This window comes from Ctenopharyngodon idella, chromosome 4 (genome assembly GCF_019924925.1).
Source record: "Ctenopharyngodon idella isolate HZGC_01 chromosome 4, HZGC01, whole genome shotgun sequence".
In the NCBI taxonomy this organism is placed as follows: domain Eukaryota; kingdom Metazoa; phylum Chordata; class Actinopteri; order Cypriniformes; family Xenocyprididae; genus Ctenopharyngodon; species Ctenopharyngodon idella.
In genome coordinates this window covers 28,099,957-28,112,386 of record NC_067223.1, presented here as the reverse complement: position 1 = coordinate 28,112,386, position 12,430 = coordinate 28,099,957, and the positions used below count along the sequence as shown (strand labels likewise).

The following is a 12,430-nucleotide window of genomic DNA, read 5'->3' as shown; positions in this document are numbered from 1 at the left end:
GACAGGGAAGCCACGTCCTTTGCTGCTGCCCAGCGACCTACACAAAATCATTTTGCTCCAGCAAGGGCTCGCAGACGACCGCTTCAATGACATCTTGTGCCAAGAGCAATGCGTTGGCCAGGAATCGAACCCGGGTCAACTGCTTGGAAGACAGCTATGCTCACCACCTTACCACCAACGCAGGTGCTCGGGTGCCAGCTGATGCCGGCTTTTGTGCGGTCAGCAAGAAGGCTCGTAACACATTAGTAGCCCCCAGCTCCTCGTTAGTATAGTGTACAGTGTCTCCGCCTGTCACGCGGAAGACTGGGGTTTGATTCCCTGACGGGGAGACCTTGACCTTTGCTGATACCCAAGCACCCACACAAACTTTTTTTTTGCTCCAGCAAGGGCTCCTGACCTACCCAAGCTCTCCGTTAAAAACAAACAAGCTCTACCACATAATAACACATTTTATTCAGCCACTTCATGTTTAATATTATGAGATGATTTGACAAGTGCATTTAACAGATGATATTTCCAACAAAAAACATGTGCAGCTTTACACCATGGAACCACCACTCTCTGAGCGGTACATCTGAGAGGCAGGCAGCAATGTGGCTAGGTGGAGACATTTGGTCACTGGACCCCTCGACCAAAAACTCACAGTGGTGGCTTCTCTGCCGAAACCCGGGATCGAACCAGGGACCTTTAAATCTTCAGTCTAACGCTCTCCCAACTGAGCTATCTCAGCCAGGTCCGTGTGTTCTCTGGCCAGCGGGGATTTCTGTGAGACCGCCGGTCACTTGCGAGAAGCGCAAAGCTTGAAGGTCCCCAGAGAGCAAAACATTGGCCCATACGGGGATCGAACCCGCGAACTTGGCGTTACTAGCACCACGTTCTAACCAAACTGAGCTAACCGGCCTCGCTACGACAGGGCTTGCTGCCCAATTTCCCAGAAATATCCTGATTGCCCATAACACTAATCAGGCTGGCGAGATTAAAACCTGATCCGAAGAACGGGCTCGTCTGGGATTTAAACCCGGGACCTCTCGCACCCTAAGCGAGAATCATACCCCTAGACCAACGAGCCTACACCGGCCGCCTTCCTGCTGCTGCCTGGCCGCAAACATGGCTGTTTTTGCATGGCCCAAGACACAATGAGCATCGCCAAAACATGTTGACAAAAACAATGCCAAGACAAATTGTGATGCTTTTTTTGTGCAAAAACAAACTGAAGTTGTAATGAAGGTTGTCTGGGAGTTCTCACCCTGTAACGTTCCTTGTGGGTGCAGGCTTTCCTGACCTCAGAACTCACTTCTGATAGCGAATTACAATCTCGTGATAGCCAAGTGGATTATTTATGATGAAGCCAATTTAAAAACAACAGCAGTGGGCTTCTGAGTGGATTAAAAATATTCCAATGGTGAGGGTGGACCTAAGATGAAGAGGGACACTCTTCCAGTGCTTAGGGAGGACAGCTAAAAAAGCCAGATTCCCTTTCGTGTGATTGTCCGTTTCTCCTGCGGCCAAAAGGGTCTTCGGCTCCTCTCTAGGGCAGACAGCATGAGATTCTGAGAAAATCCGTGTCATTTCAAGTAGTTTCCCTGAATCTCATTAAATGAAATGGCATTCAATTTTAATGGTGTCCTCTGAAAGCGTTGAACGTGCAATGCAATTGAAATCCAGTGTTTTAGTAGGCCTAGTGTCATATAAATGCAGTCATAGTATCCCTCTCGTGTTCGTGTAATGCGTGGCAGTGTTGTTGCAGTGCTTTTGTTCAGGTTTAATATCAACTTGCCAAAGGGTTAAAGACTCTAGCTTGAGCCCACAGCCAAGGGTTAGCATTTTCAGAAGTGGGATTCGAACCCACTTTACTTAATATTGTTTCTTCTACACATAAACTTTTCTATAATAATAATAATAATAATATAAGATAAAAAGTGCACAGTATAATACTTTACCCATTAAATATGGCTGGAAGGTAAAGAAAAGAGCCAACCAAGAGAGCAAAATGAATGTATCACACAGAAACAAGTGTGTTATTTTCTCATATTCAGTAACCACTGCTCCTTAGTAATTGTTTCTTTATTTGGGCAAAATATTTTGCCTTTGTACTGGCTATGGCCAGCCTGGACACAGGGCAGCGGTGCAGCTGGTGGAACCTGAATGCTGGGCAGTAGTGCAGCTGAAGGAGTCTGGACACTGGGTACTGGTGGAGCCTGGACATAAGACAGCGGTGCAGCGGGTTGAACCTGGGCGCCGGTCAGAGGTGCAGCTGGCGGAGCTGGGACACAGGGCAGTGGTGTAGCTGAAGGAGTCTGGACACTGGGTACTGGCGGAGCCGGGACACAGGGCAGTGGTGCAGCGGGTGGAACCTGGACACAGGACAGCGATGCAGCTGGTAAAACTGGTGGACCTGAAAGGACTAAGTCATCTGATGCCACAAGATTTGCCACTGTGGCTTCCTCTCCCAACAAATCAATGAAACCCTCATCCTCTTCCACTTGCTCCTCCACATCTATCTCCTCCAGCAACTGAGAGGTCCTATCAGAGGTAGGGCACATGTCCTCCAGGGGCTGACTATTCTGCCTCAACAAGTACTGCACTCCAATGAGCTCCCCTGGGGAAATATTTGTAACAAGAAACATTTTCAAAGGAAATTAATCAGAAAGGTTTATTCTGAAATGCAGTAAATATTTTCTGTTGTCAGCTTCTGCATGAACAAAAATATGTAATTCAGAGGGCATCATAAAAAGACAGGATTTCTCTATATTCTATTATGTATTTTAATTTTTGCCCTGACACCTAGAGCAAAGAATCCAGTGTACAAAAATTCTGGTAGTATAATTTTTGCAGAAGCACTTGTAATTTTAACAAAAACATGCTACATCGTGAACTGCATTTATCAAAATATATTTACCTGTGTATACTACAGGTGGAGTGAAGCTAGGGACCAATTTCCTGCCATACAACTTATTGTAGTTCTCATTGACAGAGTAAACTAGCTCCCCTGTGTAAGTACGCAGGGTTGAACCTCCACCAGCGACAGCAGCTGCAGCCCGGTCCTGATTCCAGCATAACAAACCTTCCAGGAGGTAAATCTGGAAGTTCAGGCTGCCAAACATTGTTTTGAGTAACTGCAAAAGAGAAAACATTATCTGTTAACTGCAAATATCTAAATAAACAGGAATTAGTGGCAAGATGTGGTATATTCTGTCATGACAAACCTGGAATAAATCTGTTTAGGTGGCAGTGAAATGATTCCAGGGATGTGGAGCCTCTGGCACACCGATAAGTTTTTAGAACCATCCCGCCCTTGATTGATTATGGTTCCAGTTTCCGTGTAGAGCAGCACATCTGGAGGGTCCTGAATACAGGTGACGTGTTGCCTCTGGATATGCCAGATGTGCTGCATCCTCACACTGTCAAGGAGAGGAACACCAAGGGCGTCATTCCCCTTGCCACCCATGAGCTCTCTGATAAGCATATCAAGGAGGCGGATAGTGGTTTCCTCTCCTCGTGTTCTCCTCCTACAGTGTTGGGCCAGCTCATCTTTGCTTATATGGCGGTCAAGCTCTGCCTCCGTCATTGCAGGCCAGCACTGTTGGGTGAGTTGCTCCCTCTTGGCCCTTCTCAGCAGAGTGAGATCCCCTGCGTCCCACTCAAAAATACAAGACGACAACCTAGCCATAAAAGTAGGGTACAACTGGTGGGCATCTGTGGTGCACCAGATGTCGCATAAAATGCCAAAAGTCTAGGCGGACGATGACATCAGTCTCTCCCACTTCCTTGCAACAGTCACAGTCCACATACAGGATAGTGGGAGGACCAACACCAGCTCTCTGGTATCTCTCCATGAGCCCTGCAACCATGAGGTCTAACCCAGCCCCTTCATTCGCAGTCAGGACACTCATCAGCACCTGACCTACCTCATTGCCTACTGAGGTAAGCCACTGTGCTGTGCCTTTCGCAGGCCCACTCAACTTCTTGGTAATCTGAAAGAAACAATAAACACAGCAAATAATACAACATACATTCAAATCAGTAACATTGACAAATAAAGCTCTTTTGGTCTGATAATACATTATAGATAAGGGTACAGTCATTAAAGCAGCTCCTCTGACCTTCTTAGTTGAATCCATTTTTAAAATTGATCCGTACGTGGATGTGATGCTGGCCTTGATGTGATCGAGCCTGTTGAGGATGTCCTGACTGTATACAGTGAGGAGCCATTTGTAGCTGGGTACTGGAGCAAGTGGTGGTGGTTCCTGGAAGTGCAGTGGATGCAGGCCAGGATTATCCAAAAAGGCCACACACTCTGATGTGTACCGAGCCACACGTTTTAACCACTCCTCACTGTGGTTCTCCCTCAGCTGGCCGATGATCCTCACTGGGCCATTCTCCATGCCCCTCTGACGCAACAAGCGAAGAACTCGAATGTCACAGGCATGCCTAAGAAAAAAGTATTCATTCAATTATCCTATTATCAGGTATTTAATTATTGTAGGAAATATTTATCAAAAAAAGTAGCATATGAGTGAACAGAACTGCAAAATAATTACTTGCGTGTGAGAATGACCCTGAATTCAGATCGACGGGCCAGGTCCAACTGCTGCAGCACAGCATTTCTCCAGGACAGGTAGCTGGTCCTACACCTGGTACAGATCAGGGTCTCTGTCACCAGGTTGTAGTATCTGTCAATATCTAACACCTGTTGTACCCTCCTGTGCAGACCACCACCACATAGCTGATGCCTGGCACAGACAGGGTTAGTACACTGGAGCCGCACCTTCCATAGCCTATATGGCATCCAGAGCAAGAGCCGCTGTGAAAAAATCTATCAGGTGTTGGAGCTTGGTGGTACAACAGGGCTGGTGGTGGGGGGTGATGCCACAACTGTAAGTTTTCACGCAGCTCCAGCTTTCCCTTTGCACCAACCCTAAAAAGTGCTTCTGACACCCACTTCTGGTCCTGCTGTGGCATTGTCTGTGGCCACAGTAGTGGGAGATCCAAAGGGTCTTCTGGCTGAGATGAGACCTGCTGATATTATCAAAAACACTGGTTTAAGTAAAAGCTAAGACAGCATTAAATGGCAAAGGCATGTTTATATGTATTTTGAATGACATCTTACTGGGCTGCTCACAACAGCAAACTCAGAAATAGTCGATGGTGTTGCTGTTTCTTTGATGCGTTGTGATCTCTGAGCTGGAGGAAGGAAGAAGGAAGAGGAGGACTGGATGACAGGCCGATGAGGTTTGGGGGATGGAGGAGGACGAGGATCAGAGGGTGGGCATGAAGCTGCGGCTGAACTGGAGTGCTCTAATGTCTGTGGAGTCAAACGTTATGATTAATCTATGAAGGGGATTGTGAATTGTTTTTTAATTAAATAAAATGATGAGTAATGATGTCATGATAAAGTCATGATGTCTTTCATATTAACCTGAGAGGTTTTCCTCTGGGTGCTCAAATTGGGTTTTGCTGCTGCCACATGTGAGCCTCCAAACCTTGACTTTTCAAACTGAAAAGGTTTGTCATAGTCAGTGATAACAAAACCCTAAGACTATAGGAAAAGGTTGAGATGTTTCAGTGTCTGCAGTAATGCCTGCAATAGTAAGGTCTGCTTACCATCGACAATGTCAGTTTGGCCGTCTTTGCAGAACGTGACACATCACTGATGGAGGGTGTGCTTTGGGCAGGGGTGCTCTGTGATGCATCCACTGTGGCTGGTGGAAGAACCTATAATACATGCACAAAGATATACCAGACATAATATTATGCAGTCTTCCTAATTTGATTTTAGATATAAAGACACATTGATATTGCAAGCACATCTATTTATGCAATTTGAACTGGGCTAATTGAAGTTACATTGTGAAATCCGCAAATACACTTCTGAGCTTCCTCCAGAAAGGTGGTCTGCCCCCTCATTTGCAGAGGGCACTTTTCTATCTGTGAACATAAAGTATAGCTATGACACTGTTGTCCACATTATCTCAAAACAGCCATAAGTCATCATAATTATATCAATATTACATTGTATTTCCATTGTAAATAATAACTTATCCATAAACATAAATAAAAATAGCACAATGTATTATCATACGAGTTCGGCCATGAATCTAGCTGCATAATTTACCTTCTGATACAACTCATGCCATCTTTTTTGTCGGGGGGAAGGTCTATTCCCCTCCCTAGATGGCCAAACTCCTGTTCGGGCAAAACTCGCCAGACGCGCAAGCCAGTCAGCATCGCTCATGCCTTTGTGTGACTTAGCTGAAGCCACGTTGTTGCCTGAAACAACACAGAATATGTTACACTAACTGCCTTTGTAGCCCAACAACACAGCATTAACCCTCCTTTTGTGTTCATTTCATGTTATGTGTTCCTGGTCCAAAATGACTGCCACATTATAGCAGATTATGAATCCACAATAATAGATATATATTCACCTAATGTTGTGATAGATCTTTTTATCAACTTAAGTTTTTATGAACATTACAAGTTTTGAACTTCTATTTGCTATGTATGGCCTGTATGCCTCATTGACCTGGGTTCATACAACTCGTTTTTGAGTAAAAAAAAAAAAAGCATAATGTATGGATTATTTTGACTAAAACAAATACTCAGATTAAACATATATTGTGCTAACTGTGCCCATCTAATAAGGGCATGTGCCAGAACTCAATTTTATACACTTATTGTAGTCTCATCCATTCACTTCTAATGACTGGTCATTTTTGACAGGGAATACCACAGGTGTTAAACAAGTTAAACAAAACACCCAAAATTTAATCAACATTATCCAAATGTATTTTTTGTGTTCAGATGCCATTAAGTATATGATATCTTACTATACTATCTTGTGTAATTACAAGTAAGTTAGGTAAAGTTACCTATCAAAAAATAAGGTTCGCTAACTGAAGTTACACAAAGTCAGACAACACCGGATAAAACTATTTATATTACAAATATATAGCTGTTAGGTTTACACATCAATGACAGTTAATGTTACCTGATCGAGTTGACTGAATTCTAACAGCTGAGGTAATCAAAGGCTAATTTTACGGAGCCAATCTTGCTATTCATAAAATACAAAAAACGTAAACCATTTCATTAACAAAATATAAATAACATACCCTGAGCGAAATATAAATAACATACCTGAGCGGAGATTGGATGGAATGCGGTAATTGGTGTATGAAAAATTGACCTTGCAATTTCATTGGACGGCCAAAAAGGGAATTCGTAATTTAATTGGTTTTTTAAAGATGGAACTCGGCATACTATTGGATTAATTTTACAGACTTGTGGTTGTCAGGTACCGCAATTTCGGCCAGGTTCGTGTGTGTTCTGGCCAGCGGGGATTTCTGTGAGACTGCCGGCCACTTGCGAGAAGCGCAAAGCAAGAAGGTCCCCAGAGAGGGGGGACCGAACCTGCGACCTCTGTGTTATTAGCACCACGCTCTAACCAACTGAGCTAACCAGCCTCGCTACAACAGATCCTGGGTTCAAATCCCAGCAGTGCCTATGCAACACACTTTTCACATATGAAAATCTTTGCATGGCCAGTAGTGCATATCTGCACCAAACTGGAAATCTAAGAAACTCCTTCAAGCGTGGCTCTGTGGCGCTATGGATAGCGCATTGGACTTCTAGGTTGCGAATGGAGGTATTTAAAGGTTGTGGGTTTGAGTCCCAGCAGAGTTGTGATTAGCCTCTTTTGCTCGGATGTCTTTGTTAAGACAAGCGCATGCTTAAACCTGGGGTCCACAAACTACTTCAGAAAGCTACCCTTCACGTTCTGCTTATTTCCCTTATTGGGCACACCCAAGTCCAATCATAGAGTACTCTACCAATTAGCTCAATTCACCTGTTTTACATAAGGGAGATAACAAGAATGGTTCGAAAACCACTAGCTTAGGCCAAAATCTGCTACTACCTATTGTTGGCTACCAACCTGGCAAAAATGGCCTTCCATTTCTCCTAGCTGAGACAGCGTTTAGATGTACTGTAACTGGAGGTTGACAAAACACTTGGTTGGCTCTGTTCTTTTCTTGAACTTCCAGACATATTTAATGGTTAAAGTATTATACTGTGCACTTTTTATCTTATATTCTTATTCTTATTCTTATTATTATTATAGAAACGTTTATGTGTAGAGGAAACAATACTAAGTAAAATACCAAAATGTGTATACGTGAGTATGTATAAGGATATGTATACATACATTATAAAGCATATGGGAATATATAATAAATATTAAACAACAATAAACTATTATATATATATATATATATATATATATATATATATATATTTATATACACTACCAGTCAAAAGTTTTTGAACTGTAAGATTTTTAAATGTTTTTAAAAGCTCACCTGCTCACCAAGGCTTTATTTATTTGATCAAAATACAGCAAAAACAGCAAATGTCACGGTTCCCTCTGTTCCCGGACTCCATTACCCATGATCCTCCTGTTTCCTCACCTGCACTCACTTCCTCGTCATCTCCCCATCAGCACTCATTGCCTGCACCTGTTCCTGATCATCTGGATCAGGAACAACGAGGCATGTGCTTCGGCGGGGCTGAGCGAGCGAGGCATGTGCTTCGGCGGGGCTGAGCGGTGAAGCACTAGCTTCCAGATCATCTGCCATTCGGTGGAGCTCCAAAAATACTGCTCATCCTCAGCTCTCGTGTCAGGATGGCCGAGCGGTCTAAGGCGCTGCGTTCAGGTCGCAGTCTCCCCTGGAGGCGTGGGTTCGAATCCCACTTCTGACAAAGCTAACCTTTGGCTGTGGGCTCAAGCTAGAGTCTTTAACCCTTTGGCAAGTTGATATTAAACCTTAACAAAAGCACTGCCACGCATTACACGACCACGAGAGAAGCACTATGGCCGGTGGGCCAGTGGCGCAATGGATAACGCGTCTGACTACGGATCAGAAGATTCTAGGTTCGACTCCTGGCTGGCTCGGTCTGCCACTTTTGCTTCTTTGTCAGCCCATGGCAGCTTTATTATTCCATTTTTTCTTTCTCTTCCCTTCTTCGTTGGACTATTGTTCCCCAGCTTGAACGCAGCGCCTTAGACCGCTCGGCCATCCTGACACGAGGAAGAAGTGTGATTCAGGGTCAGACGCTCTCTCCTCTCCAGGAGGAAATTACAAGCCTCAGTGCTCTTGCTTGAGCGGTTGCAGCGAACTCAGGTAGGGGCCCACAGCCAGGCTTGAGGGGGCGGGACAAACAGCCCTTCCCTGGTGGTCTAGTGGTTAGGATTCGGCGCTCTCACCGCCGCGGCCCGGGTTCGATTCCCGGTCAGGGAATGCGCTTTTACCTTCCAGCGGCGGTCGCGAATGCGACGCGGCGCGCTTCTGAAACTTAGGCGCGGGCACGAAAGTGTTTGCGTGTGAAAAAGACCTCCTTCGAGCCGGAGTCGAACCAGCGACCTAAGGATTGCCAACTCTCCACCTACAGTCCTCCGCTCTACCAGCTGAGCTATCGAAGGCATGCAGCTAGGGAAAGGAACCACAACCTATCAGGTTGCTGCAGCTCCACTGCTGACTAAAAACGCTTCTGCCGCAGACAGACGCGCTGGCTGTTCGACAAGGGAAGCAAAGACAAGCCGAGCTTCCCATACCGGGAGTCGAACCCGGGCCGCCTGGGTGAAAACCAGGAATCCTGACCGCTAGACCATATGGGAGCAAGCTTTGCAGCTGGTGTGTAAAAGGTGATTTGGATGAGTTTTGGTGGCATTTAAACCGTTTGGACCAGCAGCTGCACCGATCGGGGCGACGGCCTGCCACCGCAGCTCCTCGTTAGTATAGTGGACAGTATCTCCGCCTGTCACGCGGAAGACCGGGGTTCGATTCCCCGACGGGGAGACCTCGACCTTTGCTGATACCCAAGGACCCACACAAACTTTTTTTTTTTTTGCTCCAGCAAGGGCTCGCGGACGACCGCTTTAAGGTCAGCTTGAGCCAAAAGCGATGCGTTGGCCGGGAATCGAACCCGGGTCAACTGCTTGGAAGGCAGCTATGCTCACCACTATACCACCAACGCAGGCGCATGGGCGCCGGCTGATGCCGGCTTTTGTGCGGTCAGCGAAGGAACTGAAACGCTCTTTGTTTGGACCCGGCACAGAAAAGAACACGTGAACTTTTTTTATTGACCTGACCTACCCAAGCTCTCCGTTAAAAACAAACAAGCTCTACCACATAATAACACATTTTATTCAGCCACTTCATGTTTAATATTATGATATGATTTGACAAGTGCATTTAACAGATGACACTTCCAACAAAAAAAACGTGTGCAGCTGGTTTGTAAAAGGAGTTTGTATGCACAGTTTGGCTGAGATTTCGTTGCATTTGCACCATTCTGAACAGCAGGCGTCACCAGCGTCTTGAAACGGCGAACCGTTCTGCGAAGCCACTGGGGCAAACTGCCGCTCCGGCAAAGGCGGCAAATACGGACAACCTCCTTCCGCTCCACGTTGGCAGAAGGCCCGACCACGGGGGACAAGCGCAAACGCGCTCACTCTGCTTTTAACGCTCTTGTGCGGCTCTGCCGTAAGCAGAGCCCCCAAAAATACAGTACACTCGCAAACGTTCCCCTCCACGGAAATCTTTAGTAAAAGGCGAAAGATTTATGCGATAATGAAGAGAAACTCGAGCTGTACCTGCGCCCCCTTGGGCCTGCGTGCTCCCTCTACTACACCGCTCTGCTCACCGAGGGTAATCTAGGATGCAAACTCCTGCCAGCACGCTTTTCATCAGCTGGTCGCTTGCTGGTCCTCGTGCAGTTTTTTGAACGGGAGCGACGGCCGGCCTCTGCAGCTCCTCGTTAGTATAGTGGACAGTTGTTGTGAACAACAGTTAAGATGGCATTCCAGGGACCAGTTTACGACAGGGCCCCTCTCTAACTGCTGGTGTGTAAGAAGATGTGCCACACTGTGATTGGATCTTTGGTGAATGAACATAAACAAATGTTCAGCAACATCAGATAAGATGTTAGGACAACGGCCAGACACCTCTTCCAGAGCAGGAAGGGGAACCTTCTGCACCCACCAAAACCAAGGAGAGGACTTCTCATTGGACGACACATTGACTCTAACCACCAAACTCATTCCTAAGATTTAGGCAAGGACTGCCATAAAAATTTCCTTCAGGACCCCCTGGATGGAGCAGCAGTGACTGAAATAAAGAGAGGCCACAGAGATCTATCTAAATCCATTCATACCTATGTTTGGAGGCCTTAATTTGATCGAAACTGCATCACATCCACTCCATCTTCATGCAAAGCACAGTTCGTGTTAATGGTTACTGACTGTTAAAACAACAGGTCATGGGACAGTCCTGTTAACAGATAAACAAATGCATGGACGATGATTTAACCATTTCATATTGTGTTTGGTGTCTATCTGTTCCCTACGATGCCTTTAATAATTTGAAAGAGGTTTGGTAAAGAAATAATGCATGGGTAAAATGTTAAAGACACTATTTTAACACTGTACTTTATGCTATGCAAATGAGTTCCACACTAGGGCGGGCAACACCGGGGTTGCTTCAGATAACAGTGGCCAATCACACTCCAGGATCGGCAAGGCGCCACATTTCAATCTCCTCCTCATTAGAAAGGGATAAATATGTCCCCCGGGTAGACTCACCCTTGTTCTGCGTTTCCAGCTCGACGGGGAAGGAGACATTAACAGACACCCCACGTCCTGAGTTTCTGACCTGACGAGGAAAGAGACTACAAGACGGTTAAGGTGAAGCTTTCGCGAGCAAAACCTTTCACATTGCTTTCAGCTGCACTCTAACCCGAAACGTGTGCAGGCTTCTGTTCAGGGATGTGCAGTACTTGTTGAGGCAGAATAGTCAGCCCCTGGAGGACATGTGCCCTACCTCTGATAGGACCTCTCAGTTGCTAGAAAGAATCTTTGTCCAGATGGGAACTCATTCTTCGTGATTACAGAAGAATTCGGCAGCTAATCCTGAGCAATGGGACATTGATGAGCGAAACAACCCTTCAGTTAGTTGAGGTAAACCAGAGGACCCTTACAACGTGCTTCCAGAGTGTATATAGTGTATATATATATACAGCACCACACCCATTGGTTCCTGACACACCCTCTGCCCCTGTTGTGTCTCAGATGTTACAGTTGTCCTGCCCAGCCCCATTTTCCAGCATTAACCCTGGAGCCATTTCCTCTGACCCACCTGAGACAGCCACCCCAACCAAACGGTCATACAATGGTACTGTAAAAGCAAATACGTGCAGAAAGTGTGGCCAATTTCGTATACAAGAAACTGGCCATAGCCAGTACAAAGGCAAAATATTTTGCCCAAATAAAGAAACAATTACTAAGGAGCAGTGGTTACTGAATATGAGAAAATAACACACTTGTTTCTGTGTGATACAATCATTTTGCTCTCTTGGTTGGCTCTGTTCTTTT

General features: G+C 45.6%; 11 non-coding genes across 11 annotated transcripts; 4 read left to right on the top strand and 7 right to left on the bottom strand.

Moving 5' to 3' along the window:
• Positions 1 to 657: 657 nt before the first annotated feature.
• trnaf-gaa (transfer RNA phenylalanine (anticodon GAA)) lies at positions 658 to 730 on the bottom strand. The gene has a single exon. It is a non-coding gene; the product is annotated as a tRNA-Phe (tRNA).
• A 96-nt stretch (positions 731 to 826) lies between these two features.
• trnat-agu (transfer RNA threonine (anticodon AGU)) lies at positions 827 to 901 on the bottom strand. Its single transcript has one exon. It is a non-coding gene; the product is annotated as a tRNA-Thr (tRNA).
• A 96-nt stretch (positions 902 to 997) lies between these two features.
• trnap-agg (transfer RNA proline (anticodon AGG)) lies at positions 998 to 1,069 on the bottom strand. Its single transcript has one exon. It is a non-coding gene; the product is annotated as a tRNA-Pro (tRNA).
• A 7,608-nt stretch (positions 1,070 to 8,677) lies between these two features.
• trnal-cag (transfer RNA leucine (anticodon CAG)) lies at positions 8,678 to 8,760 on the top strand. The gene has a single exon. It is a non-coding gene; the product is annotated as a tRNA-Leu (tRNA).
• Positions 8,761 to 8,880: 120 nt separating this feature from the next.
• Positions 8,881 to 8,953, top strand: trnar-acg (transfer RNA arginine (anticodon ACG)). The gene has a single exon. It is a non-coding gene; the product is annotated as a tRNA-Arg (tRNA).
• Positions 8,954 to 9,227: 274 nt separating this feature from the next.
• trnae-cuc (transfer RNA glutamic acid (anticodon CUC)) lies at positions 9,228 to 9,299 on the top strand. Its single transcript has one exon. It is a non-coding gene; the product is annotated as a tRNA-Glu (tRNA).
• A 95-nt stretch (positions 9,300 to 9,394) lies between these two features.
• On the bottom strand, positions 9,395 to 9,481 carry trnay-gua (transfer RNA tyrosine (anticodon GUA)). Its single transcript is given in 2 exon segments — positions 9,395 to 9,430; positions 9,445 to 9,481. It is a non-coding gene; the product is annotated as a tRNA-Tyr (tRNA).
• Positions 9,482 to 9,604: 123 nt separating this feature from the next.
• Positions 9,605 to 9,676, bottom strand: trnae-uuc (transfer RNA glutamic acid (anticodon UUC)). The gene has a single exon. It is a non-coding gene; the product is annotated as a tRNA-Glu (tRNA).
• Positions 9,677 to 9,785: 109 nt separating this feature from the next.
• On the top strand, positions 9,786 to 9,857 carry trnad-guc (transfer RNA aspartic acid (anticodon GUC)). Its single transcript has one exon. It is a non-coding gene; the product is annotated as a tRNA-Asp (tRNA).
• Positions 9,858 to 9,963: 106 nt separating this feature from the next.
• Positions 9,964 to 10,035, bottom strand: trnag-ucc (transfer RNA glycine (anticodon UCC)). Its single transcript has one exon. It is a non-coding gene; the product is annotated as a tRNA-Gly (tRNA).
• A 500-nt stretch (positions 10,036 to 10,535) lies between these two features.
• Positions 10,536 to 10,650, bottom strand: LOC127511582 (U5 spliceosomal RNA). Its single transcript, XR_007930086.1, has one exon. It is a non-coding gene; the product is annotated as a U5 spliceosomal RNA (small nuclear RNA).
• Between the last annotated feature and the right edge of the window lie 1,780 nt (positions 10,651 to 12,430).